Source organism: Elephantulus edwardii, unplaced genomic scaffold, assembly GCF_000299155.1.
Source record: "Elephantulus edwardii isolate Elephantulus edwardi_28Jun2011 unplaced genomic scaffold, EleEdw1.0 scaffold00127, whole genome shotgun sequence".
Classification (NCBI taxonomy): domain Eukaryota; kingdom Metazoa; phylum Chordata; class Mammalia; order Macroscelidea; family Macroscelididae; genus Elephantulus; species Elephantulus edwardii.
In genome coordinates, this window is record NW_006399877.1 from 7,498,774 (window position 1) to 7,524,366 (window position 25,593).

Consider the following 25,593-nt stretch of genomic DNA (forward strand, 5'->3'; position numbering starts at 1 on the left):
CAGTCAGATCTGATTTGACGGTACACGCACACAAAAATAATAAAATAAAAAAATAAAAATATTTGCTAATTTTTTTTAAAAAAAGCATCTTTGTTTTCTTGACAATCCAACTTGAAGGCTATATTCATTGATCCTCTGCAACAAGTGCCTCAAGTCCTCCTCACTTTCAGCAAGCAAGGTTGTGTCAGCTGTATAACCCACATTACTGATAAGTGGTAGAAGTTCAGTAACTGGATGAGACTAAATAAATCAGGTACTTGTGGTCCACTAAGAGGACTGGATAGCCCACTAATAATTTAAGGTGAATGCTGTGTACCACTGAGTCAGAAACGACCCATAGCTGAGCCTCCAGTGGGTTTTCAGAGACAGTAAATCGTGAAGGAGGCAGCTGGACCTTGCTCTTATAGAACAACCAAGTATCATATATGGAACTCTAACAAGAGAAGATCCTTAACGATACAGATTGACACAGTGACTGTCACTATGGCCTTAAGCACGACAGAGATGGTACATGGCACAGGAGAGGGCAAGCTTCAAATGCATTGTTCACAGGGTAGCTATAAGTCAGAGATGATTAGATAGCACCAAACAAGGGAAGTGTTAAGTTTTGCCATCCTGGTAGGCTTACCATAAGGTACACCAGAGGCAGCAATGGGGAACTTCACAAACAAGAGGAGTTAGGAATGAAACATGGCCTTTGGACCAGGAGTCTTTTGCTGGGAGTCTCCTCGACCCAGGATACATAAACAGCTTTTACATAGAGACAGTACAAAACACAGCCGGAAACTCAGGGGAATCAACAGAAGATAATAGAATAGGTGGCACCCAACAGCAAGAAAGCTGAGTGCGCCTTTGAGCACAAGACTGCTCTAAGCAGTGGGCATTAGAAATAAGCTCACTGCCCCAATGAGCAAAAGAGAGGGCCACCCTTGGGTCAAGGCTTACTGGTGGAGTGCAGCATCTATAAGGATTTATGGGCAAAGCTTAACAAGCTTTTTTAACACTTCCCAAGCAGAACAGAGACCAGGCCACAGGCCTGAGGGCCAGAGAGAGGCCTGTTTTGGGGTACCACTAGTAGAGGTTGTCCAGATGGAGGAAGTATATACTGAGCATCCATGTATGAATTCAAATGGGTACTGGGTGAATCTGAAATTTTAACACACAACTTCATTAGTAAACTCATGTATGTTCTGTCAGTTGTATATTCATTACAATGAATTCTCAAACCCAGCTGAAAAGCAGAGTGTCTCAACGGAGGGACTGTTGGCATCTAAAGCTCATAAAAATGGTTGGCAAAAAGTGCCAGATGTCTTACAATCCACCTAACAGAGATCCAACTCGGGTGGGTGATGGTCATTCTCTCTACACTTTGTGAAGTTAAAGGAGAGCAGAGAACTCTGCTTTGCCATTTTTGCAATGTTCAAAATACAAGTCTGGCTATCCTCACTTCCAAGCAGCATTCCGGTGTCCTTCCTCCAAGATAGATTTTCTCAAGTATTCTGACAGTTGATGGCTATTCAGTATTTTTCCATTATAATTCACAGGCATGAATCCTTTTTTTTTTTTAACCAGAGAAAACAGCGTTTATTAATGGTTATATCCAGAAACGAAAAAAAGCTATGTTCCCACTTTCAGTTACCCCAGGATCTTACATTGCTCCACCTGGGCAGGGGCTTGTTAATTGCCTCTTGGTTCTCGAAGGTCCAAATCTTTTCCATTCTCTTCTGCAGCCTAACTTAGAAACTCAACAGCAATACCATTTTGGTTTCCCCCAGCATTGCCTGCTGCAATTCCAAGTAGGAATGGAAGGGGGAAAGGGGAAGCAGTTAGATGAGTAAGAATCCTTATTTATCAAAGGTCCCTCTGTTCTTCCTCAGTGATTTGATCCTTCATTGATTGCATTTCTCTTTTTGCTGGATCATACCTTTCTGAATCAGATCTGGGATTTCTACTACCAGCCATGAACCTAGCCCAAGAGCCATGAGATGAGCTAGTCCAAACTTTGGCACATTCCTGACCCATAAAGGCTTGAAGTGGTCAGTCAGGCATATTTTCCTACCCCTTTACATCTTTAATCCAGTTCAGGGACTGCAATTTCTGGAGCAGTAGTGGGATATGTGACAGGAATATCAAACTCGATGTCAAACTCGTATTTGAGATCACGGATGTACCAGCATTTTCCAAACCACCGAGTCTCTTCTTTTTTGGGTTCCAGTCGGAACCAATCATTGTCCGCTTTCTTGTTGTTCTCCACATACCGTACAAGGGACATATTCCTCCTCTAGTCGCTGCACCTATAACTCGTGATCTAGGGGTCTGGCGTTAGTCTTCAGGACAGGGATCTCTGACACCACCCACCAGGTGGCTTCGTCCGCTATCTTGGTCCAGGGAGCAAGGGAGATTAATCCATTCTTAATCACTGTCGAACATCCATATGAGGAAACTGAAAATACCACAGCTTGGGTCTTGACTCAGACACACTTTAGTCTCAAAGTGGCATTTGGTTTTCTACATTGTAAAGATGTCTTTTACAAGAGATCTGCCCGATGTAGTTATTTGATTTCTTCACCGCTACCTGATTGTGGATCCAAATAAAATTAAATTCTTAACAGCATCATTATGTCTTCCACTCATCACGATTTTGCTCTAGCTCTGAGGATTTACATAATAGTGTGGCTATGTTCCAACAATCAAACTGTGTACTAACTCAAACATTATAAATTTTAAATATTTTGTTTTGGCTAAATTCATGAAGTTCTCTTTCAACAGAGGGCTACTTGAGAGAAAGAGCCACCTCAGTTATCTTCCATTATTAAAAATTTGCCAATTTTTAATGAATTGGGCTTTAAAAAAAAGACATGAGGATGTATAAATACAGAACAGAGGCAGCAACAAATTCTAGATAAAAGCTAAATATCAAAGAGAGTTCTATGAATTTAAATCTGTTTAGCTGTTAGGGGTCATGGGTGGGGTCAGCTCCAACTCATAAGCACTTTATGGTACAGTCACCATATCACAATCCATCTCACGGAGGGTCTTCCTTTCCTCTGCTGACTCTCTTTTATCAAGCATGTTGTCCTTTCTCCAGGAGGCTCCTCTTGACAATATGCCCAAAGTATAGGAGAAAAAGTCTCAACAACCATTTTTAAGGATCACTCTGGCTGTACTTTTTCCAAGACAGATTTATTTCTTTAGCAGTCCATTGTGTATATACAATGTTCTTTGCTAACATCACAATTCAAAATATCAATTTTTCTTCAGTCTTCCCAAATTCACTGTTCAACTTTCACATGCACATGAAGCACATGAAAATAACACTGCTTTGGTCTAGAGAGGTCCATGGCAGATTTTCCCATTTCAATACAGCATTTGGTTTCTTGACTGAGGCTTCCATGAATGTTGATTATGGATTCAAGTAATATGAAATCACTGACCATTTCAAGCTTTTCTCCATTTATCCTACTGTTATATATAAAAAGAAATGTATGTAACAACACAAACTGATTACAAGTCATCAAATAAGCAGTTATAGGAAAGCTGCATTAGTTATCAAATCAATACCACTTGAACAATCAAAAATACTTAAGGCAATACTCTTATTTTATCGACTTTATTTATTGCCTCTGAAATTACCAAAGGGGTTGTTCAAAATCTAAATGGAAGAGACTATCATTATTCACATCCTACAGAGACAATCTCCAGTCATGCACATTAGGGGAAAAGGATGGGGCAAAAGTCACACTACAAGGTGACAGATCTCAAAATTCCATATTCATGATCCAAACACATCTATAAGAGACTCAAAGGTCAATGAAGTATTATTACAGCAAATATTAACTCCATCATAGATGGGCTGCAGTCAACAGCTAGTATCATACTGACACACTTATCTTGCACCCAGAAATTCTATGAACTTGGAGAAAGGATGTAAGTTACACAAGTGTTCAGGTCTTTATTTCGTAGGGTGGGTATGACTCTACGACTTGGCAGGCACTTAACAACAAACAACAACATCAAAATCACATCCAAGCTTTAGCGCCACAGAATTACTTTTCAAGTGTCTACAATAGGAAACAGGCTGGTCCGAGTACAGTGGAGGCCACGACTAATTGATCACAGTCAGTTACAATAGGAAACAAACAACAAGTCATCAGAAAACATACACACAGATGATTATGTTGTTGTGGTTGTTGTTGTTATATACCATCAAGTCAGAATCAACTCACAGCTGACTCTCCAATGGGTTTTCAGAGGGGGCAGTAGAAGAAGCCCACACAGGAGGAGACTGCTCATCTCTCTCCAGCAGAGCAGTTAGTGAATTTGAATTTGGTGCCTTTGGGTTGGCAATGCAACTCCTTACCACTAAGCCATCAGAGCTCTTGTTTACAATTACAGTTGTAAACCCACCAGGTAAGGGCTCAAAAGGAAAACACAAATTATGTGCTAGGATGTAAGAATTACAGAGAGTTTTGATCTCATCACATCACAAAACCAGATCAAGAATTTTTTTTAAGATTAGTGAGCACAGCTCTTTGTTTCCTGAAACCCAAGATGCAAGGAGGCTCAGAACCAGAGCTGCCCTTTCCTTTCTCCCCCCTTTTACCACTTTCTTCACTACTGTCCTTTGGCAACATATGCTGTATTTCTACTAACTAATTAAGCTCAAGAACCCCTCTATCCCTAACAAGATGCTCTTTTTCCTTAAAAATTTTGCTTTTTGCTTGCTTAAAAAAATTAGCAAGAATATAAGTAAAGTTGACTAGCTTCCTTGTTTTCAAAAGCAAAGCTTCAAAAACATGCACATACAGAAACCACTCAGTACCTTCAAAACTCTTTTCTCCTGTGCCAGTCAGGCAACAGGAATGAAGAAGATTCTGAAAACTCACCATTCAGGCCCGAAGTTCAGTGTCTGTGTTTCCGCTGCCATTCTTTTCTATCTTTAAAATAGATCTATGGAGAAACCTGTGAAAGAGAAAAAAGTCAATGCTGAATACAGAATTCCAGGCTAGAATGCACAGAATACAGAATTCCAGGCTAGGTATGTTTTCTTAAACGTCTCTCATCAATAGAGTGGAGATGTCCGGATCCCTGTTTAAAACAATGTACCGAAAACCCAAACCAAAGCCAATGGCATAGAGTGAAGTGAAATAAATCCACCTTCACATTCCAACTCACTATTCTTTTTTACATATATATGGGAAAGAAGTTCTGGTGGCACACAGATTAAGCACTTGACTGCTTCTCAAAAAGTTAACAGTCTAAACTCATCAATCACTCTGCAGGAGAAAGATGAAGAAGTTCTCCTCTGTTCTGTAGGTCTGGAGTAGGTCTGGCTTGATGAATGAAGACAAGATGTAAAAGAAAGCTGGGTAGACAGGTGGGCAACCAGATCACTCGGGGCACTGAAGACCCAATTAAAGGTTTTCTTCTTTGGCTTTAGAACAAAGGGACTGAATGCAGATGGCACATTTCCACTTCTTTTACTGCTTTGCAGTCAGGGGTTCTTCCACATCCATCAAAGGTTCTTTCTTTCCCATCTCGCCTTTCCTCCCACAAATCATATCCCTTTTTGCTTAGCACTTCACACTCTAGTAATTCCTGATAACATTATGGTGGATCACCAAGCAACAAGATGACTTTTTAAAAGCAATTTTAGGAAATCAGAACTTAGAAAATGGAAGATATTCTAAGTACTATAAAAGATCTCTATGAAGCAGTGATCCACAAAATGATAAGCTAGAAACTGATAGCTCTTCTTGTATACCTTGGAGTTGGAACCTACCCATAGCTGACCCTCCAGCAGGTTTTCAGAGGCAGTAAATCAGACAGAAGGAGACTGCCCATCTTTCTGCCGTGGAGCAGCTTGTGAATTTGAACCTCGTGCCTTTGTGATTGCTATGTAGCTTCTTATCATTAGACCAAAAGAACTCCCAGAAACTGATTGGAGCCCAGAAAAGGCCAAATAAGAATATTTTAATGTTCACAATCTACTTTCTGTGTTCTCTTTCTGGATGAGACTTCTGGCCCTCTGTAAATCATTTGGCCTCCTGGGTTGATTGCCATGTTTTCACTTGACCCTGCCATGCTGCTTCCAGACCAGAGGTGTGTTTACCAGATTCAAATCAAGACAAAGTTCCTTTCCTATATGTACATGTGGTAACTCACAGAAAAACCAGTTTTCACACTTTAATCTCTACAATCATGGCAACAGCTCCATGTTATAATTAGAGCCAGGTTAAAACTAGTAGCAGATGTATTAACTGTCTTTGCCTCACAGGGGCAAACACAGCCAGAACTGCTCATATTATCACGTTTTTCCATTGTGTTGATATTATCCATTTTTAACTCTATGTAAAGTCAGTAAGTTTCAAAAAGAAAATAGGAAGATTGTGCGGTGAAACAAAATGCAATGTATGAGAAAGGAAAGAAAACAGCAATGGATACTGGTAAAATGGATGCTATTATGTGATTTCCTATGGACCAATAGTTCAGTGCTTTACATGACATAAAAAAATGTAAAAAACTCAAGTAGATAAAGTCACTTTACATTTTGCAACTAAGGAACTGCAAAACACATGTGCCTACATGCAGCAGCAGCCTGAAGGACTTTAAAGGGGTGAGAAGTAGAGTTTATATATATTGACCTTTGTATTTTCACAAACACCAAATGACTGAATTTTTCACTAAAAACAAAGCATTCCCTTAAAAATGTTACATCTCAACAATGAATGAATCAACTTTTCTATAAACTTCCATTAACATCACAATTGTTACGTGCTGTCCAGTCACCTGCGACTCATAGCGGTCCTATGTACAACAGCCCTAAACCCTGCTCTATCCCCTGCCAATCTTACTGTCTCCGACTCTCCTATCCCCATTACTCCAGTCATTGAATCAATCCATCTCATTGAGGGTCTTCGTCTCCTGTGCTGTCCCCTCCACCCTCCCAAGCATGACATCCTTCTCCAAGGACTGGTCCTGCCTTGCAATATGTCCAAAGTATGTCAGAAGACGGTTCAGATTCTTGTCTCCAAGGAACAGCCTGGCTTCACCCTTTCCAGGACGAACTTGTTTGTTCTCCTAGCAGTTCATGGTATACTCAATACTCTTCTCCAGCACCACAGCTTAAAGGCATCAACTCTCCTATCATCCCTAGTCATTGTCCAGCTCTCTGGTGCAAAGACCATACATAGCCTGTGCACCTGAGTCTCCAGACTGACATCATTGCTCTTCTGTACTTTGAAGAAATCTCTGACAGCAGACTTTCCCAACGCAATTCATCTTCTGATTTCCTGGCTGCTGATACCAAGAGTGTTGACTGTAGAGCCAAGCAAACTGAAGCTGTCAACAATCTCAATTTCTTCACCATCTAGCATGATGCTGCTAATCGGCCCAGTGGTGAGAATCTTTGTTTTCTTGATGGTGAGCTTCAATCCATATTGAAGGCTACAGTCCTTGACCTTCTGCAGCAAATGATTCAGGTCCTCCTCAGTTTCGGCAAGCAGGGTTGTGTCATCTGCGTAACACAGATTGCTGATGAGTCTACCTCCAATCCTGATGCCACACTTTTCCTCTTGGTGCCCAGCCTACCAGATAATCTGTTCCACATACAGACTGAAAATATATGGGAGAGAGACACAACCTTGATGCATACCCTTCCCAATTTTGAGCCTTGCAGTGTTTCCTTGCTCTGTTCTGATGACTGCCTCCAAATATAGGTTGGTCCAAGTATAGGTTTCGCATAGGCACTATCAAATGTTCTGGGATTTCCATTCTTCTCAGTGTCAGTTTGTTATGAACCACACAGTCAAATGCCTTTGCATACTCAACAAAACACAGACAGATATTCCTCAGCTTTCAGCCATGACCTATCTGACATTAGCTGTAATATATATCCCTAGTGCCATGGCCTCCTCTAAATCTAGCCTGAACTTCAGACAGTTCTCTGTTGACGGTGCTGTTTCAGCCGTTTTTGGATAATCTTCAGCAGAATCTTGCTTGCATGTAATGATACTGTTCATAATTTCCAAACTCTGTTGGATCACCTTTCTTTGGAATGGGAACAAATATAGATCTCTTCCAGAGAGTTGGCCAGGTGGTTGTCCTCCGGATTTTTTTGGCACAACTTGGTGAGCACATCCAGGGCAGCATCTGTTTGTTGAAATATATCAATACCATCAATTCCTGGGACCTTGTTTATTGCCAATTCTTTTAAAACAGCTTCAACTTCTTCTCACCACAGGCTCTTGCTCATACGTTACTTCATGACATTCTTCTGTATCCCCCACTTCCTTTTGGTGCAATGATTCTGTATACTCTTTCCATCCTCTTTTAATGCTTCCTTGATCATTTAATATTCTTCCCAAAGTATCCGTAAGAATTATAACTCGAGGTCTGAATTTGTTCTTCAGTTTCTTCCTTAAGAAATGCTGAGCGAGTTTCGCCCTTTTGATTTTCTGACTCCAGCTCCTTGCACATTTCATTGCAATCCTTTACTCTGTCTTACCACGCTGCCCTCTGCAATCTTCTGTTCAACTCAGTATCTTGATTTCTTCCCTTTGCTTTGGCTTCTCGGCGCTCCAGTGCAATATTTAGAGTTTCTTCTGACATTCATCTTGACCTTTTCTTCGTCTTCTTTGTATTCTTTTGCATTCTTCCTGGATGATATTCTTGATACCCTCCCACAGTTCAACCTGTCTTCACCCACTAATGTCTAAGGCCTCAAACCTGTTCCTGAGATGGTTTTGAAATTCATATGGGATAGACTCAAGGTCAAATTTTGGTTACTGTGGACTTGATTTTCCTCAGCTTCAACTTGAACTTGCTGGTCTGTTCCACAATCAGCACCTGGCCTAGTTTTCATAGCTGATCTCCAGTGATTATTTTCACAGATGTAATCGATCTGATTCCTATGCAAACCATCAGGTGAAATCCATGTGTATAGGGCCTGCGTTTTTGTTTCTTCTCTGGGTGGGCCTTGGGGCTGCAGTCTGGGCCTATAAAGTGATGCCACTGAGAGGTCATAGTGGGTGGCTTTCATTCTGGTCCCTGTTCTCTTATGTCAGTCACATGACCAAGTGTCTGTTACTTCTGACATTATTCATGTGGCCAAAGAACCAATTCTACACCAGTCGATATTGGTGTCCTGGTTCAGATAGCTAATTTTTCAGCTGTAAACTTCTGCCTCTTTTCTTGGTTCTAACCCTAACAACACTCCATCTACCAATACCCTTCATGACATGACACTACATTCAACATAACTCATAAATGACCCTCCAGTGGATTTCCAAGGTTGTAAATCACACACGAAGATACTGCCCACCTTTCTCACTCAGAGTGCCTGATGGTGTCCCACCACCAGTGGCACCGCAGCAGACTATGTCACCAGAGCTCCCAATACAATTAACTCTTGTGAAATTATAAAATCATTTTTAAGTGACTTAATTTCTTTCACTTTTACAGTACGATAAGGCTATCATATATGGACTAAGGCTAAAGAACAGCAGGATTTCCCATTATCACAAATTAGGGGAACAGACTCCCAAGGCTATGCCAGCCCTGGTTCACACTTCCCGCAAAGCTGCTGAATTCTGGCAGCACCTAAGAAATAGTCAGGGGGCATTAATCATAGGGTCATACAATTTGATGGGGTCAGGGGGAGGTCCATGAAAAGTGGAAGATCTGGTATCCAAGCCTTGAAGTAAACCAATATGTAATAAAAAATTAAAAAAAAAGAAAGAGAAGAAAAATAAATATTCCTGAAGAGCAACAAGGGCTTCTATCCCAGATCTCTTTGTACCCTGTGCAAGCCCTGGTGGTGCAGTGTTAATTAGACTGCTCATTGAAAAGTCAGCCATTCTAAGCCACCTGCTGCTGCCCCTTCCCAAGAAAGATGGGCCATCATCTTCAGTGAAGGTTTATACAGCCTTACACTAAGGGGTCGCAATGAGTTAGAATCTACAGGAAGGCGACAGGCTTGGATTTATAAACACTGAGGGACTGAGGACCTACACTACACAAACAAAAACTCAAAAATGAACTTTTCTAATGATCTGAGTTAGAAACCTACCATTTATATAACATGGTTTCCATGAGAAAATTACTTCCTAATGAAAAAATTTCTGGGGAACCTTTAGGAACCTAGAAATAATAACCCAAACAATTTAATTATTAAGTAATTATGTTGTTGTTGTTATGTGCCGTCAAGTCACCTACGACTCATAGCGACCCTATGTACAACAGCCCTAAACTCTGCTCTATCCTGTGCCAATCGCACTGTCTCTGACACTCCCATCCCAATTATCCCAGTCACTGAATCAATCCACCTCGTAGAGGCCCTTCTTCTCCCATGCTGTCCCTCCACCCTCCCAAGCATGATGTCCTTCTCCAAGGACCGGTCTCTCCTCACAACATGTCCAAAGTATGTTAGACGGAGCCTCAGAATCCTTGCCTCCAAGGAGCCACCCGGTTTAACCCTTTCCAGGACAAATCTGTTTGTTTTCCTAGCAGTCCATGGTATTCTCAATACTCTTCTCCAGCACCACAGCTCAAAGGCATCAATTCTCCTTCTATCCTCCTTGGTCATTGTCCAACTCTCTGATGCATAACAAGTGATTGGGAAGACCAAAGCCTGTATCAGACGCACCTTAGTCTCCAGAGAGACACCATTGCTCTTCAGTACTTTGGAGAGGTCCCTAACAGCAGACTTTCCCATGGCAATGCGCCTTTTGATTTCCTGGCTGCTGGTACCAAGACTGTTGACTATGGAGCCAAGCAAACTAAAGCTGTGTACAATCTCAATCTCTTCACCATCCATCCTGATGCTGCCAACTGGTCCAGTGGTGAGTATCTTTGTCTTCTTGACATTGAGCCTCAATCCATATTGTAGGCTGCAGTCCTTGACACTCTGCAGCAGGCGCTTCAGGTCCTCTTCAGTTTCAGCAAGAGGGTTGTGTCATCCGCGTAATGCAGGTTGTTGATAAATCGTCCACCAATCTTGACCCCACATTTCTCCTCATAGAGCCCAGCCTCCTGGATAATCTGTTCTGCATATAGGTTGAAAAGGTATGGAGATAGGATGCATCCCTGGTGTATGTCCTTCCCAATTTTGAACCATGCAGTGTTCCCTTGCTCTGTTCTGACAACTGCCTCCTGGTCCAAGTATAAGTTTTGCATTAGAACGATCAATTGTTCTGGGATTCCCATTCTTCTCAGAGTCAGCCATAGTTTGTTATGATCTACACAGTCAAATGCCTTTGCATAGTCAATGAAACACAGACAGATATTCCTCTGGTATTCTCTGTTTTCAGCCAAGATCCATCTAACATCAGCTACAGTATCTCTAGTACCATGACCCCTTCTAAACCCAGCCTGGACTTCTATCTCTAGTAAGTAATTATATCATTATAATTATCATCAAGAGATCTACTTTACTCAAAATGGTGCTGTTTTCTCCTTTATGATTTAAAGTAGGAAACCTAAGAGTTATGGCTGCTGAAGAAAAAGAACTATTCAAAATGCTGTTGTTTTTAATTCTGTAGTATTGAATACACCATAGATTGTTAGGAGAACAACAGGTTCGACCTGGAGAGAGTGAAACCAGGCTGCTCTTTGGAGTCAAGGATTCTGAAGCTTCGTCTCACATACTCTGGGCATGTTGCAAGGAGAGACCAGTCCTTGGAGAGGGACATCATGTTTGGAAAGGTGGAGGGACAGCACAAGAGAGGAAGACCCTCGATGAGATGGATTGATTCAGTAATTGGGGTAATGGGAGGAGGTGTGTAGGAGACAGTGAGGCTGGCCCAGGATAGAGCAGGGTTTAGAGCTCTTCTACAGAGGATTGCTATGAGTCGGAAGCCACTCGACGGCACATAACAACATTCCACCACCCTAGATTATTGCTCTTTTCAAATCAATTTAAATGAGTCCCATCCTAATATATATATAGATATTACAGGAGTTAGTTTACACTATGCTGTTAAATTATCAATTACTTGGAATGAAAATTATGTCTTACTTCTGAAAAGTCTTTTCTAAAGATCTGGTAAAATATCAGGATGGGCAAAAAGGACTGTCACCATTTTACACCCTTTCTGAACAAGTGGTTGGTTTTGGATCACTGGGAAACAGCTGTGTTTATCAAGTGAGGCAAGATTTGAACCAGACCTTGGAAGCTATGCTCCTATCATGCTCTGTTTGCACTTCCAACAGTCTTTTCTTGAAACCCTCCCCTTCTTTTGCCTCCAACACTACTCTCCATCTATCGCTTCGTCTCTCCTATTAAGTCAACATTCCCCAGGAAGTCTCCTCTTTTCTGCCTTCCTTCAGAATTCTCATAATTCATTTTGCTAGAAACAACTCAGATACTGTGCTGAACATTTTCTTTACAGTGGTGTTCTCTAATAAAATTGTGGGGACAAGTATAGAGGAAGGGAGGCATGCAGAAAGTGTGGTGTCACTCAAAATACAAATGTCAGAAATATGAATGGCCTAGGAGGGGAATCCTACTCCTGGCTGTGACTATAGAGTGGATTTCTTTTCCCTTCCATGATCACTATGACATTTTTAACGGTCTGCTCCTCCATGCCGGCTATCCCATCACCACAGTTCTCACAGTTCCCTGGAAAGCCAGACCCAAAAGCTCAAGTCATCTGAAACTCTTCTCTATCTCAGACCTAATCGTTTGGTCTCATATTTGATTAACCCCTATTTCAAGATTCTTATTGTACTTACATGGCCAGTATTATAATCTGAATCTTTGTCAATGCATGCCTAGATAATGACTGCAACACTTCTTGTTTGTGCCCCTAACTCAAACTCTAACTTTCACACCTAGCAAGCTCAAACTTCCTAAAGCAGAGTCTTGGCACTAGGGTTAGTTGCACAGGGTTAATTTCAAATCTTAAACTGCAATCAACCTGATAATATTCCATGTTTCCCAATTCTATCTTACTATTTCCCCTTCCAAACCCAAAGTCAGTACTTTGATCAAATTAAAATTGTCTCCTATCCACTGCATTCTCTTTCTTCTATGGTTCTACCCATCCTGAAATCTTCTCTCAGAAGGTCCACCTTATTTTTTAGAACAGACCACATAAAACCAAGGTCCAATTCAAATATCTACCACCCTATATTTCCTGAGGTAGAAGAAAGCAATGTCCCTCTGTTAAAAGCCTTTACTATCTTAATAAGTATTTAGAATGAGTTAGGATAAAGAGTTTAAAGCCCACAAAGAAAGGAAAATGTACAAGAAGATGAAGAACTGAAATGATCCTGGAATGACATGGCCAGGATCAATATAGGAAGAAGGTGTGTTTGAGTCTGATTATGAAGCTTGAAAGGAAGCAGAAAATATAAATTAATTTGGGAGAAAAACAGTTTATGATTTTTGACAAAATAAGATTGCTAAAGAGATACCCAAAAAGCAGTAATACAGACCTTGAATTCCATGGCACTGGGAGATGCGGAAGTGAAACCAAAGTTGCAATCAAACGTTGGATAAAACTATCCCGAAGGAGAAAGCAGAGAGGCAAGCTTGTGTGACAGTAGGAAAGCCTCCATGAGCAAGGAGTTGCAGGCCAATCCAAAGGCAGGCAGTCTGAATACACCAGCTGCTCCAAGGAAGAAAGATGCTCAATCTCCTCCTTGCAATTTATAGACTGAAAACCCACTGGAGGGTCAGCTATGAGTCAACTCAACAGCAATGAGTGAGTCAGGCTTAACCTTTCACCAAGAAGTCCTGGGTAAGCGCTGGGCTGCTAACCAAAGGAATCTGAAGTGACTAGCTGTTCTCCAGAAGAAAGATGTGGCGGTTTGGTTCTGGACATACTACAGCCTTGGAAACCCTTCAGAATAGCTCTATCCTGTCCTACACGGTCACTATTGAGTGGGAACACACTGGACAGTCACTAAGTCTGTGTTCTTGAGTCACATGTCATCTCAACACAGACTCAAGAGTCATCAATTCCAGCTTTTGCCCTTGCAAATACTACTGTCACCAGGTTCACTTGGGCAAACCAGTACTCATCACTTTAACTGCCGACAAATTAAGGAATGCCATTCCCATCCCAAGATAAAAACACTAACATCCTCAAATTCTCATAGCCTTTAAACTTTCTGGAGTCAAGCAGACTAGATGAATCCTTGAAAGCATTGCTCCAAAATTATCTTCATCTTTAAATCTGGAACTGAAATTACCTCAAGTCTTCCCAATACCAAAGAGTTTAGCTTACTAGTCAAAGCTCATCTACCTTGAGAATCACGTGCTCTAAAAACAAATTTGTGTTAAATGTTGCTACTGGTATTTTAAGTCGGAACCAACTCACAAAATGACCCTTCACCAGGTTTTCAGAGGCTTTAAATTGCACAGGAGGAGAGTGTGCATTTTTCCCTTACCAGGCAACTGATGGATTTGAACTGCATGCCTTAGGGTTGACAGTACAACTTCTCACAAGGGAGAGTGAGAATGTTTGCATGAGTATATTCACTGCCCCTGAACTGTACATGTACATTCCATACCTCTCTTCTCATTCAGACAAACATATTCACAGACAAGTGGTGGGGAGGGGTATTTAGCTACCTACTTTTATGAACTCAGTGCCACACTATAAATGCTAGTTTCAAGTTTACATTTCTCTTAATTTATTTGCGTAGACAAACCTCTAGCAAACACAGAATTCACAGTTTTTGAAAGTTTATATAAACAATATTCATAGAAATCAGTGGCTTCCATTTTTTTGCCACTCCTAACAAATGACAGGACAAGGTTTCGTTCCAGTGTTCCCAGGGTCACGGTGAGTCATGGTCCATTCGACAGCACCTAAGGCCACAAGAACCATGGTGACTACACCACCTTTATCTCCAGGCCTCTATTCCTACTAAGCAAGCAACCAGCCCCACAGTGCTGATTTAAAACAATGTACATTTAGTAACTCATCACTCATAGTGACTCATAGCGACCCTATGTACAACAGCCCTAAACTCCACTCTCCACTCTGTCCTGTGCCAATCGCACTGTCTCTGACACTCCCATCCCAATTATCCCAGTCACTGAATTAATCCACCTCATAGAGGCCCTTCCTCTCCTGCGCTGTCCCTCCACCTCTCCAAGGACGTCTCACCTCACAATATGTCCAAAGTATGTTAGACGGAGCCTCAGAATCCTTGCCTCCAAGGAGCCACCCGGTTTAACCCTTTCCAGGACAAATCTGTTTGTTTTCCTAGCAGTCCATGGTATTTTCAATACTCTTCTCCAGCACCACAGCTCAAAGGCATCAATTCTCCTTCTATCCTCCTTGGTCACTGTCCAACTCTCTGATGCATTAACAAGTGATTGTGAAGACCATGGCCTGTATCAGACGCACCTTAGTCTCCAGAGAGACACCATTGCTCTTCAGTACTTTGGAGAGGTCCCTAACAGCAGACTTTCCCATGGCAATGCGCCTTTTAATTTCCTGGCTGCTGGTGCCAAGACTGTTGACTATGGAGCCAAGCAAATGAGTCGCAAGCAACTCGACGGCACATAACAACAACAACATTTAGTAAAACAATGTCTTTACAGAAAAATTATTTTAAGGAAGTGTAGGATACACTGAGTTCAAGATAACAGACTATGCTATGTGTTTCCTACTGCCAAAGGGGCCCTTTAGAGTAGTGAGAGAAGATCTTCACCCTGAAACTCACAGTGTCCCTTTTCAGCAGGAAGTAGCTAAGAGAATACGCCATCCCCTTTCCCTTATGAATCAGGGTGAAGTCTCTCTCAGGGAGGAGTGATAGGGAATGGCAAAGGACACACTGACAAAGGAGATTAAACAGAACTGGCTTTGACAAGCACTGTGACAATTGGACAATTAAAACAGACATTCGGAGGGCGGGGGAAAAACAACAAACTGGGGAAGAGGGTAGAGAGAATGGTATAGCAATGAAGGAACGAAAACCCAAAATCCTTGTAAATGTTCATTAATACTAATAAAATTTAATTAAAAAAAAAGATAACAGACTATGGATTTACTCAATGAATGTGTGAAGAGAACATGGAAAAAAACTTGTTTACTTCCTGAATATTTTAAATATCCTCCTTGGCTAAATGGCTTGACTAATAAACATATTTGATATTCAAAGAGATTTTTATATATGAAAATATAGTATTTTTTTTTAGTTTTCTATTTAATGTTTCACGTATTTTTCCCAAGTGATGCAAACTTGACTATTAGCTGATAGGCTAACAACAGTTGAACCCATCTAGTGGTACCAAAGAACTTGGGTCTGGTGATGTGCTTCTGAAAGGTCGCACCCTTAAAAATCCTACAGAAAATAGACATTTCTACTTGGACGCCATAAGGTCACTAGGAATCAGAATAAACTCAATGGCGATTAAAAATGTATCTGGGGGGGAGAGGGAGGGGAAGAGGAGGGAGGGAGAGGGAAGGAGGAAGGGAGGGAGGGAGGGAGGAGGAGGAGTGGGAAAGGAGAAAGAGAAAAGAGAAGGGAGGGAGATATGGTGTTGCATAGCATTAAGTAGGAACAGATCCATAGCTGACCCTCCATCAGGTTATCAGAAACTGTAAACTGCATGGGAGGGGACAGCCCATCTTTCTGCCACGGAGCAGCTGGTGGATTTGAACTGCATGTCTTTGGGTTGGCAGCACAGGCCCTTACCACCAGGCCACCAGAGCTCCTTACACATACTTATACAAAAATACACCCCATGGTACCATTCAGAGTTTACATTTTCAAGATAGAAGACACCTACTACTTTAACTTTGCCCTCCCCATTCCAAACAGTAATGGTTATATGGAACTGTTAAATTCAGACTTAAATTACAATATGTAAAAAGTTTAAAAATAATTGATCAAGAATAATCCCAGCTGAAAAAAGAAGAGTTTCCAATCACATAAGAACAAATTAACTTCCAAAAAAGAGGAGGGTTAGCGGTATTCATTTTCCTGAACCTTTAGCAAATATCCAAAAAGTGAAGGTTTAAAAGAGGTAATTCACAGAAGCTAAAATCAAGAAATTATTTAACACTGCAAAGCACATCAGTATTCCATCAAAAAAAACATTTTTCTAATGTCTCTTGGGAGGTCTGGTGGCCTAGTGGCAAGAAGCTGCACTGCAATCCCCAAAACACATGGTTCAAGGCTACTCACCAGCTGCTCCAGAAGGATGGGCAATCTCCTCCTTTTAAATTAACTGTCTTTGACAAGCCGCCAAGAGAGTCAGCTATATGTCAGTGCCAACTCTATGACCGACTACAACAACCACCACCTCTTAAGAGCCAGCCCCAGCTGAGCCCTAGGCTATATATGGAGTACTACGAAGAAACTTCAAGCTCCCTGGTGTTGTGTACTCGGAACCAACTCATAGTCGACCCTCCGGTAGGTTTTCAGAGGCACTTAATCACACAGGTGGGGACTGCTCATCCTTCTCCCAGAGTGGCTGGTGAATTTGAACCTCATTCCATCAAGATTATAGCACAGCTTCTTGACACTAAGCCAGCAGAGCTACACAATTCAACAATAGAGGCCCAGATGAAGGCCAATGAAGGTTAACAGCAACAAAGGGATCAAAAAACTAAGCCCAGAGGACAGGGAGGAGCCTGAAAGTCAGGTAAGTAGTTCACATCAGTTGTTACCAGAACAGCAGGAACAGCAGGGGAGTGTAGCAAGAGAGGAGGTCTGGGTATGGCAGGAATAATTTTGAGCTTATTGTGATTTTGAGCTTACGAAGGTGGATAGTTTATACAGAGAAAAGTTCCTTCCTTACTCATTAAGCTACATATGATCTTAATTAGACAGAAAAAATAAATATGTTCATATATTCTTAACGTCAAAGAAACTCTGTGGACAACTACACAAGAAACAGGGAGAAGGACTGGAATATGGGGTGGACAGATCTATAGTCACTGCTTCTCTCTTGCACTTCTAATGTTCTCTCACATACAGAGGGCTAATATTAGTATTGTTGCTGTTGTGTGCCATCCAGTCAGAACCAACTCATAGCTGACCCTCCAGTGGGTTTTCAGAGGCAGTTAATCACACACAGAAGACTTGCCCACCCTTGTCCTTCAGAGCAGCTGGTGGATGTGAACCATGTGCTTTTGGGTTTGCAATGCAGATTCTTACCACTAGGCCACAAGAGCTCGCTCTATACTAACAATATTGTTGTTAGGTGCCAATGAGTTCAACTCTAGGTGCCATCGAGTGAGACTCGCTGTGACCCTGTCAATAAGAGATCTGAATCCTGCCCTATACTGCACTGTTATATAGTCAACATCTTTACTCAAACAACCACAAGCCCCACCTCATCTCATTTGTTACTTAGGTGTTACTGGGTTACTTGCATAGGCATATTATATGTGAAAATGTAGTTTGCTTGTTTTTTTTAAATTTTAAACTAGTAAAAGTCTATAGATACCACAAACAAAACAAAAATCCAACCAATAGACTAGTTGACTTGCAATAATGAAATGTTCGCTGCAATCCCAAAGGCATAAGGTTTGAATCCACCAGACACTATGCTGGAGGGGAGACAATCTCCTCCTGTGCCAGTCGGATCTGATTCAACGATACACAAAGACAAAAACAAAAAACAAATGTTATCCATTTAAAATACCACTGAACAGTGAGAAATTGAAAAAAAAAGTCACAAATAAGTAGGTCACAGATCATGAGAATATTGATATTTTTAAAAAGCACTGTGAATTAATATATAAAAATGACCCAAATGCATTTGCTCCTGTTATTGTTATGTGCCATCGAGTCGCCTGCTACTCATAGTGACCCTATGTACAAGAGCCATAAATGCCATTCTCTCCTGTGCCAACCTCGCCATCTCAAACGCACTCATTCCCACGAGTGGAATTATGGTCGGTTCTCTTTCTAGTGTCATGCATATTACACAAAAACAGTACCATTTTCATAAGGAAGAGGTATTAAAAAATTTGAAATACTGAAGAAAAAAAGACTAAAAATTGTCCGCTGCAACCGGCCCCTGTGGTAAGGTAGTTAAAGCATGTGAGGGGAACAAAGTCAGTTCTCAGTGGGAAGAAGAGAAAATTATTGGAAGGTAAGGAAAGTGCAGTCAACTTTTCCACAAATCTTAGCTATAAAGGGGTGAAGAGAAATCATAAGAGTAGAAAGAAATTTTTCAGTTTACTTAACATGAAAGAATCCTGCGGGTTCACTGCAGGGGGAGCTAGGGGAGGGAGAGGAAAGGGGAGGAAAAAATGTACAATGACTAAATAAAAAAAGACAGGATCTAACAAAAAAAGTACTAGTAGAGTCAAAGGTGACAAACAGTTCAGCCAAGACATAATATTGGTAATGAAGTCCCTGAAGGATCATTTCAGAGAATGAACAGAAAAACAAAAACTTTATTCCTATTCTTTTGTGACATGAGACAAGTAGATTCAAATGATTCTGGATGGTTCCAAACCTATTTTTATGGTTTGGTTTCATGTGGAGATGGTATCATGAATTGAATTATGTCCCTAAAAGCACATGTCAACTTGTCTAGGCCATGATTCTCACTGGTTGGTTTGGTATATAATGATAGAAGTGGCAGTTAGAATGATGTAACTATCCTCCATGATGTCATATTTTATGAGGGCTACCAAAAGTCCAGACTGGGTTTAGAAGTGGTAGTGATACCAGGGATATTGTAGCTGATGTTAGATGGATCTTAGCTGAAAGCAGAGAATACCAGAGGAATATCTATCTGTGTTTCATTGACTATGCAAAGGCTTTGACTGTGTGGATCATAACAAACTATGGCTGACTCTGAGAAGAATGGGAATCCCAGAACACGTGATCATGCTAATGCGAAACCTACACTTGGACCAGGAGGCAGTCGTCAGAACAGAGTAAGGGAACACTATATGGTTCAAAATTGGGAAGGGCGTACGCCAGGGATGCATTCTATCTCCATACCTTTTCAACCTATATGCAGAGCAGATTATCCGGGAGGCTGGGCTCTATGAGGAGAAATGTGGGGTCAAGATTGGTGGACGATTTATCAACAATCTGCGTTATGCAGATGACACAACCCTGCTTGCTGAAACTGAAGAGGACCTGAAGCACCTGCTGCAGAGTGTCAAGGACTGCAGCCTCCAATAAGGACTGAGGCTCAATGTCAAGAAGACAAAGATACTCACCACTGGACCAGTTGGCAGCATCAGGATGGATGGTGAAGAGATTGAGATTGTACACAGCTTTAGTTTGCTTGGCTCCACAGTCAACACTCTTGGCACCAGTAGCCAGGAAATTAAAAGGCACACTGCCATGGGAAAGTCTGCTGTTAGGGACCTCTCCAAAGTACTGAAGAGCAATGGTGTCTCTCTAGAGACTAAGGTGCATCTGATACAGGCCATGGTCTTCACAATCACTTGTTATACATCAGAGAGTTGGACAATGACCAAGGAGGATAGAAGGAGAATTAATGCCTTTGAGCTGTGGTGCTGGAGAAGAGTACTGAGAATACCACCGACTGCTAGGAAAACAAACAGATTCATCCTGGAAAGGGTTAAACCGGGTGGCTCCTTGGAGGCAAGGATTCTGAGGCTCTGTCTAACATACTTTGGACATGTAGTGAGGAGAGACCGGTCCTTGGAGAAGGACATCATGCTTGAGAGGGTGGAGGGACAGCGTAGGAGAGGAAGGCCCTCTATGAGGTGGATTGATTCAGTGACAGGGATAATCAGGAGGGAGTGTCAGAGACAGTGCGACTGGCACAGGATAGAGCAGAGTTTAGGGCCGTTGTACATAGGGTCGCTATCAGTCGCAAGCGACTCGACGGCACATAACAATAACAACAAGATACTTACTTAGCCCTTACTGAAGTCACAGCCCTGATGTGATGTGTAAGGAAGCTTCCCTGGAGTTGTTTACATCTCTTTTTATCTTCAAATTCTGCCATTTCTAAGTGGGAACAAATTCACAGCTGACTGTCCTGTGGGTTTCCAGAGCTGTTCCCCACACAGGAGGAGATTGCCCATCTTACTTCCAAGGATCCACTATGGATTTTAATGAACACAGAGGCGTCGCCTTTGAGTTAGCAGCACAGCTCACTACAGAAATGTCAGAAAAACCAAGCAAGGTAGAAAGGACACATCTCTCACCAAGATAGAAGAATCAGTTCTAAAATCTTAACACTCTGAGGAAGATTAACGCCAAGGCACAAAGAGATCATCAAGGGATGCTGAACCCATAGATACTGACATGAGACAAAGTCCTTCACAGCCAGAGCTGACAGGGAGAAAGCCTTTGCCTAGAGTTATAGACGTGCTGCTCCTAAACTGTTAAAGCCATTGACTTGTGGTATTTCTGTTACAGCAGCGCTAGATAACCAAGTCCAAATGTAGCACTAAAAAAAGTAAGGTACTGTGCTAACAGACACGTCAAATGTACAAGTAGTTTTGGAACTAGGTAGTTTTAAAGTGCCTAAAAATAAAAAGTCAAGATTGTCTTGGAAGAGATTTGTTGGTGAATTATGAACAATGGACTTCAGTACTACCAAGAAAGAAGAACCAAGAGCACATCCTTTGGACTGTGCTGTGTATAGTACGCACGTGTGTGCAGGTGTGTGTGTGTGAGTACGTGTGCGTCTGCTTGCCTGTCAGGTGCTAAGCATCTCCCAGGGCGGTCAGGGGGGGATGACACAGGGCCACAGATGTTTAAACGTGACAGGGCAGTAAGTGGGGCATGGCTTCCAGAATTCCAAAGTCAGGCCACAGCCTGGTAGAGTTCAGAGAGTCACATATTTATTTACCAACTGGATTCTGGAGGATGTGGCAGTTATTTGTGAATCTGGGAGGAGTCCAGAGCTGCTACCCAAAGTGGAGGAGTCAGGGTTGCCAAGTAAACAGGGCACAAAATGGGGTCTGTCCTAGAGCCCCTGAACTGGGAGTTCCCAGTCAGGTGGACTGTAAGAACGGGGCCACCTAAGCCCTAGAGTCTCCCAGTGTATCTACAGGAGCTAAAGGTATGGGTGAAGGGTTCACTATCCAAAATCCAGAGAACATTGGCCCATATCCTAAAAAAAGATTTAAAAAACAAACACTAAGAGAAATGGTCAACCCCAAGAGTCTGGAGGCCATGGCCATGGTCAGAGAGCAAACGTTTGCTGGAGAGCTAAGATACATTGTCCTGCTGGGCTTTACTATTTGCTTGGTGCCCACTGTTACTTCTGTCCCTCCAATTTCTCTCATTAATAGTGGAAATTCCACCTCATGACTATTCCACCATTACAGATAGTGTGCATTTTAGACTTAAAACAGGTTTACAGATGAAGAGGTATTTTGCTACAGTATAACAGAAGTTATGATGATGTGGTAAAAGTGGTTCCTTATATGGTAAGAACATGAAGGGGAAGGGGGCAAAGAGATTTAGTGAACCGAATCGTATCCCAAAAAAAATGTCAGTGTGGTTAAGCCATAGTCCTCTGTGGTTTAGCAATTATATAAGAACATGATCATTTCTAAAATGTATGTGCTGTTTTACAGCTGGATAAGGAAGTTTTAAAGTGCCTAACAGTAAAGCATCTCAGTAGAAGGATGGGCAATCTCCTCTGATGCTACTTACAACTTCTTAAACCCGCTGGAAGGACAGCTATGAGTCAGTTCTAACTCCACAGTACACAAGAACAATAGTAAAGCACAGCATGTCTTGATGAGATTGTTGGTAGAAAATACATACATCAAAGGTAATTCCAGTGAAATCTCGGAAGGACATGAGGAAAGCTTTACACTGTAACACTGGAGATGGCACAGATGGTGAGACAGTGGCACAGAAATGGTAGAAGAAGCCGATTATCATAAAATGTGGGAGCTGACCCAAAGAACAAGAGTACTGAGTCCTTTCCACAGAGGGTCCCAGCAGGGAGGAGTGTGTTATCATACTTCTCCACCACCTTTTTCCCAAAGGGGCAGGGAGAGATGGGGGAAAGCCAACTTCCATAGAGTCCTTCACATATACACAATCAATAAAGGGTCCTCTCTTCACTCCAGGAGCTATTTTTACTTTAGCTAGATCCGGATTAGGATAACACAAGATTACTAACATCGTTAGTGCAAATTAGTTCAATCACTCCAAAAACAACCTGGCAATATTTATTACAGCTAAGGAGTACCTGGGCAGTGCAAATATTTAACATGCTTAGATGCTAACTCAAAGGCTAGGCAGTACCTCAAAGCAAATTTTGGCCATCTCAAAAAACAAACTCACTGCTCTCAAGGTGGACCTGGCTCACAGCTGACCCTCCAGAGTTTTCCAAGGTTGTGAACTACAGAGGAGTAGGTTTCCATTCCTTCTCTCTCAGAGACACTGGTGAATTTGAACCACCAGAATTTCTACCACCTTCGGGTTGGCAGGGCCAACTACTCATGGACACCACCACCAGAGCTCAGCCACTGAAAATCATATGGAGCACAGTTCTCCTCTGTGATACTACTCAAGGTCGCCATGCAACAGGGCTGACACAAGACATTATCCAAGGGAAATACATGCATATATGTCTTTCAGAAGACAAAACTAAGATGGTGGTGGTCGTTTTAATAATGCCAAGAACATGTGGCTGTCATGGTCATTAGTCCAAACGTCCATCAAGTGAATCAATAAAGCTACTGTAATATATTTTACTACAGTGTGAAATATTACTCAGCAGTAAAATTAAAAGAGAGAGTTGATATAACTGCTGACATACACAATAATAGTGCAAAATTCTCACTACATAGTCTCTTCAGCAAAAGATGTCAGACAAAAAAAGAATACATACTGTGTGGGTCCCTTTCAAGGATGCCCAAGAACCGGTATTAATAGTGACTAATGTAAAAAAAAAAAAAAGGTCGGTATGAGAAGTATTTTAAACACTGTTCAAAATGGAAAAGAAATTGTTCAAAATGTCCATTTACTTATGAAATGTGATATCATCTATTACTACATCAGATGAGCAAAGAAAGGACAGAAATACTTTCTGTCATATATAACTAAAGAATTTCTCTTCTATCTTTTGTACCATAAAGGTGTTTTTTTAGCTGAGCTAATGTTCAAAACAATATTTCATTTCTAGACTGCTAGGAGAACAAACAGGTTTGTCCTGGAGAGGGTGAAGCCAGAAAGCTCCCTGGAGTCAAGGATTCTGAAGCTTCGTCTGACATACTTTAGGCATGTTGCAAGAAGGAACTGGTCCTTGGAGAGGGATATCATGTTTGGGAGAGGGGAGGGACAGCGCAGGAGAGGAAGACCCTCGATGAGATGGATCGATTCTGAGTGGAGTGGTGGGAATGAATGTCTGAGACGGCGAGGTTGGCACAGCATAGAACGGCATTTAGGGCTCTTGTACATAGGGTCGCTATGAGTCACGATGGCACATAACAACAACAACAACCACCACCACATTTATGCTGGGTTGTAAAAACTGTATACTTTTTGCAGCAATTAAGATAATTATAAAGCTAATTCAAGATTACTATAAATTATGCAAAAGTATTATATCTATACCTTATTAAAACATTTTTTCCTAAAAAAAAAGTCTAAAATGCTTCTATCCTCATATATTCTACGTGAAACTTTGCAAAACACTAGCATTCATTTTATGGCATAAAGTCTACTGGTTCTTCTTCTTATCCTAGAAGAGAAATTCATTGTTTATAGAGTGCAATGATAAACACTTGTCACTACCCAAGATGTAAGATTAGGGTCAATTTGACGCCAAACAGCCTAAAAGCAAGAATAACTCAAATGTCTGACCACAAATGACTAGACAGACCAAAAATGTAATAAACAGTCATATCTTGGAATACGTTCAGCAATAAAACACAAACAAGCTACTCCTATGTGCAATAATATGGATGAATCATAGACACAAAGATGAGCAAACGAGCCAGACTCAAAAAAAGGAACACACGCTGTACAATCTCAATTACACGACATTCCAGAAAAACCACAATCAATCCAGAGCCACAGAGCTGACCAGGGGTGGAAGAGATGACTCTGAAGAGCTGGAGGACCTGTCTGGGAGTGATCAGAATGTCACCTTGATTGTAGTGATGCTTATGCCTCTACATGCAACTGACAAAACTCATCAAAAGACACACTTGTAATAGGCGTGTACTTAAAACTAAGGCACTTCAAATACTGTTAATACTTTAAAAGTCGGTTTTAAAAGAGTGAGAAAGTAAACTAACCCTCCTTCCAAAAAATAATATATATATTTTATTTTTTTGCATGGCTCTTTTCAATTTATTGCATGAAAGTGTTACACTAGTCCAAGTTAAAAGTGGACCCCCCCCAAATGGTTACATTATACAAGCTGGTAAGTTTTAAACTTGTGACAAGGGACAGAAGGGAAATTTTCTACTCATTGCAAGGAAATCTTCACTTGAGCTTCAGTGAGCCATGAGCACTTAAAACCCATGAACCCTGTGGTATATTCGCACAATGGAATACTATGCTGCATTGAAAAACAAGGAACTCATGCAATATTATTCAAAATGGGTGAACCTGGAGGACATTATGCTGAGTGAGGTATCTCAGTCACAAAGGGACAAATGCTATATGGTGCCACTGTTGTAGAATGAGGCTGGCATTGGGGTGGGG

The 25,593-nt window shown here is 41.5% G+C and overlaps 1 pseudogene; it reads right to left on the bottom strand.

Moving 5' to 3' along the window:
• Window positions 1–1,889: 1,889 nt before the first annotated feature.
• Window positions 1,890–25,593, bottom strand: part of LOC102845192 — a 36,699-nt pseudogene continuing 12,995 nt past the window's right edge.